The following is a 5005-nucleotide window of genomic DNA, read 5'->3' as shown; positions in this document are numbered from 1 at the left end:
TAGGTATTTGTTTGGTTGGCTAGTCTTCGTGACGCTTCATCATCCTCATCTGTGAATGTATGTCACTACAGTTAGGTATTTGTAAGTCTTCCTAACGCTTCATGTTCCCATCCCATGAAGTTATAGAACTACTTTGAGGTGTCTGTTTATCAGGTAGGCCTTCATAATGGTACATAATTCCCATCTATGAAGCTAGAAAACTACAGGTAAGTGTTTTAAAGGCAGATTTCATAAACAAATAGAAGTACAATTAGCCATCTATTATGGTTTGCATGCCTTTTTTATTGCTACTCAATTTCCATCAGTTACTTTATATAACTACATTTCGGCCTGTCTTTAATAAGCAGGATTTTAAAATGCTGCATTATTTCCAACTGTAAAGGTCTATACTTAGAGGTCTGTGTTTTTAAGACACTTTTTATACTAAATTATCCCCATCTGCGTATTTATCATCCTCGGCATCTTAGCGTATCATAACCTATATGATACCCAGGGCAAATTGGCTAAGGAAACTTCGTAAATCTTGAATATTCATAAGCATGTTCCGGCCAATGAAAAAGCCAATAACAAAAAGGAAAGAATCTCCTTTGTGAAGAGCCATCGGCATATTAAACAATGTCCTGCCTAAAACGATTTGTAAACCATGATCTCCTTGGAATATTGCGAACCGAGATTACATCCGTAACTTCTCGGCCATTTCCGCACCGCATGAGGTGTGTCCCTTGCGACCAATCAAGCGGAATGATTTCACCTTATGAATTAGTCATGAGTACGAAGTTTTTACAGCTGATTTGCCCAGGATATCATATAGGTAATGATACGCTGGGGTGCCGAAGATGCGTATTTATATGAACACAGTGAAGTGATTGTTTGATGAGCAGGCTTTTCTTACGCTACAATATCCCATCTGTTGATTAATAGAACTGCACGAAAGTATCTCTTCGGTAGGCAGTTTTTTCTAATGCTACATTTTCCCCTCTCAGAATATAAGAGCAATTTAGCAATACTTAAGATAACAGGTTTTTATGGCCTACATTTGTTGTTAACTGTATTACTTGACCAAATGTTTGATATCATTAAAATACGCAAGGGTCGAAATTTGGTAGATGTAATTTTTACATTTGTCCGACTTGATGGCATACCCAACTACCATTTTACTATGATTTTATTTTTAGTAATAGAACATGGATTATCTTTCAAACACGGGCGTCCTAACATTGTATTCAGCCTTGTATAGAATATTAAGATCATTTTGCAGACGTCCTGACTCCTGAATAACGTTGTGCTAGTTGCATTAACATGTTTTCTTCCAAACGGATGCAATTTTTTCACACAAAACTGAAATCAAACAGGTTCTCTGAAAAAAAGTCATATTAAAATCACCTTCATTTTGTAGCACTTTCTATAATTGCCATGTGCTATTCGTTGGTTTAAAACTGTGAAGAGCATTCGTTATTTTTTTCTATCAGAAAGTGACGGCAAACACGGCTTAATAGTTTGTAAACGTATATCTGTGGTATTACTGAACTCTGGTTTGAATAGAGCGGCTGATGAATTAATAAAACAATACATAATACAGAAGTTAACAGTGAATGCAGTTTGTTTGATCAGGTAGTTTTGAAGGTCTCCCTTGGTATTTCCTAGCTAAGGCTTCAATTCAATTTAATGATGATATTTCTTGGATATGCACCAAAATGGCTTAACTCACTGATAATGTATATTATGAACTACCAGGTCCATTGAATTCTCTGAAGTTTGAATTATTAACATGATACAAAGTGTTATGTTAGGCTTTTGAGACAGATAATTGACAACAAAGTGGTGAGGATGTATGCGTAAATCAAGGTAGACCTCGGGCGTTGTCAGGGAATTAATTTAATAAATCAATTGTTTAAATCCAAGCCATTGAGCAAGGAAATTTGTAAGAATCCCGGAAAACTTCATATTTACACAATGTAATATACATTCATATTACAAACAATTCGTTGCAGTCATACACGAAAAAAAATCTACAATAAGGAGTTTTTAAAATATCATGCCTAGGAATAATAGATATTGGCCGGGTACAGGACACAGGATAGTTTGCTTGGGAAATACGTCGCGGGCCAAAGATCCAATAGAAACATTATTGTATTGCTGATCTATTTGAACTTTTTCAAGTCTTAAATGGTTCTATGTTGATTAATTTTATTTTCGTTCTCATAATAACTCTAATTTAAACAATATTAGGGAAAAGTGTGCAATTGGTGCAACCTCCGTACTCCTCTCTAGATACGCCAATAGTTTGCGTAATACAAAAACCTAATAGTACATGAAAGTCGCTTAAGATTTTGAACGCATGCACATGGCATCAGCTAATTCATCTTTTAAGGGCCTTCCGAAGTGCAAACGTGGGTTGAAAAGGCCAAACATTAAAACAAATCAAAAGTTAATGTTTATTTGGCTCTAATGAATGATCGTTTTAGGGAAATAAAACGTACATTAGTAAATACGAGTGACCTGTTATACTGCCCAGGAATTAACAGGGACTTAAAATATTCGTAATTGTCACAAAGAGAGGACATATTTACCTTGCTGAGCCAGTTTTACATCATGTGATCAAAAATACGCTGCTTGAACGTACCATAAACCGAACCATAAAAGCAAATATTTAAAGTTTTTTGCCCATGTCCACCTACCAACATACCACTAATTGCAGCATTCTGGTATATATACTTGGCATTTGCAATATGTTCCACAAATACTTAGTAATTTGGAACAATATACAAAGTAAAACAAATACGGCCGCATATCCATGTTTGGATTAGTTATGAAAAAAATCAGCACTTTTTTCTCAGTTATGCTTCTTAATCATTTATATACAGATAACATATTACCGTTCATTCCCCATGGTGCTTTGATTACATGTAAAATGGTTTATAAACCACACCATTGGGTGTTGGCATTAAAAAATACCTAAACATGACGCTAACGTATATGCATAGTTTTGCATCACATTAAGCTCTTACTTCGTGCTTATTACAAATAGAGAGCTATAAGACGAAAGTGAAAGTTCAAAAGTACATTCAAACTGTATATGACATTGTCGTTGTTGTTTTAAACTGTACATACCATTTAGTTAGTTTTACTTTTAACTTTACGCCAATCTACAAGCTGTGTCTTAGAATTGCTCATGTATTCGGGCGTTCCGATCTCGTTGTGACGTGGAAGTTTCAAATAATTCGTACGCCGTCTGTTCTTGTACAGCTGCATTAGTAACACCTGAAAGTAACACTTTGTAAATTGCATTTAATACACATATTGGAATGAATTTTGCGTTATAAGAATATCGTGCGTTGTGATTGTATAAAACAAAACAATCATATATTTGGTCTGATGTGTGTGCTACTTAAGGACACAACCAGCAGGGTGGGTTTGAAAGGTTTTACTCCTATTCAATATTCATCAATTGCTTAGGACCGCTTTCTTTCACAGCATACAATGTAGATCAGACGTGGGTACGACCACAAATTCATAAGAAATATAATGATATTTAGTTGCATTGCAAACTTTAATATAAACATATACCTTCAGTGATGTTTCTTGTTGGAAACAAACCCGGGGCGACCATTTCATTTTCATTTTTCACAAATCTAAATAACAAAAAATAAATTGAACATACAATAATGTGATTCAACAATTTCTAAATCTATAAAATCACAAATCGAAATCGAGGTATATGTTTGATTCTAAATGTCCATTGTGATATTTTTACTCAATTATTATTTGAAATATTGAGGGGTAGATGATTTATACTCAATACATTCATAGTAAAATGATGTATAGAGTGGTGCACATTCGAGTCATGTTTTGCTTGCAAGGAAAAATCATCGTTTTCTTTTATTTTATTATCTCTTTTAAAATAATGTTAGACTTTAATTCCTTCGATTTTGCATTTAATCCAATTTTACTAAGATACACTTACAGTCGTTTCAAAATACATAAGCCAATCAAACAAACGATTATTCCAGCCACAAATCCTATAAAAGCCGCACCAATGGTAAGGCCAACGCTTACTCTATCTTTTTGTTGATTTCCATTTTCTGTAAGGTTAAAATAACATGAATCCCAAAATCACCTTAGGCGACGTATTACTTTGGTTATGGGTGTCATATGGACATGGAGACAAAGCATTTATTCTATGTTGTTTTCTACTTCATATGGTTTATTGTTTGTTAATCGTTACACCAGATACATACCGTTTTGACTGATAATCTAGTCCCTTTAGTAATCAATGCAAACTTTGAACACTACAAGTAAAACATATTGTTTACGTTACCGTCGACGTTCCCTATATGCGTGTGCGTACCAATATTTGACTGAAACAACTTGTGCGCACGTAATGCTGAAATCTTCTCGGTAAAAGCCAGGGATGTATTTAAACACATACACAATCAGTGCACCCATTTGAGGACGGGCCAGTTACGTATCTTGTAACTAAGCCATGGATATTACAGAGAATATTTCAGCAGGCAAAACATACTGTGATCGACATTAATGGCATACGGATAAAAAATAGAATGTACTGATATATAAGTGTGTTTTTATGTTATGAGCATATATTTGCATTGGTGAGTAAATACAAAATATAAACAGAAACTGCATTTTAGCTTTAGCATACGAATATTTTTCTTTACTTTATTTTGTCTTCCACTGTTCGTACTAGTTCTCATATAATATATAATTTAAATAATGAATTTAACGATAAACAGTGTTACCAGTGCATTCGGTGAATCCGTGGATACAAACTCTAGTGTCCTTATTGCATTCATTATAAATACAATTTGCGATGCATGTATTATTGCAATACGTTCCATACATACTATTATTGATACATTCTTTACAAACCCCTGTAATTTGTTCACAGGCAATACAATTCACATAACACGGTGTTTCACATGTGTGGCCCATAAAGCCTTTCTTACATCCATTTAAACATGTTCCATCATCATCGCAAAGCGAGTCA

General features: G+C 34.3%; 1 long non-coding RNA gene across 1 annotated transcript; it reads right to left on the bottom strand.

Annotated features, from left to right (window-relative positions):
- Positions 1–3240: 3240 nt before the first annotated feature.
- Positions 3241–4056, bottom strand: LOC128244819 (uncharacterized). The gene is made up of 3 exons (XR_008262994.1): positions 3965–4056; positions 3568–3632; positions 3241–3261 (listed from the first exon to the last, which is right to left on the bottom strand). It is a non-coding gene; the product is annotated as an uncharacterized LOC128244819 (long non-coding RNA).
- Between the last annotated feature and the right edge of the window lie 949 nt (positions 4057–5005).

The sequence above is a fragment of the Mya arenaria genome, chromosome 8 (genome assembly GCF_026914265.1).
Source record: "Mya arenaria isolate MELC-2E11 chromosome 8, ASM2691426v1".
Lineage (NCBI taxonomy): Eukaryota > Metazoa > Mollusca > Bivalvia > Myida > Myidae > Mya > Mya arenaria.
Note: the sequence above shows the minus strand (reverse complement) of the source record. Positions and strands in the feature narration are given on the sequence as shown.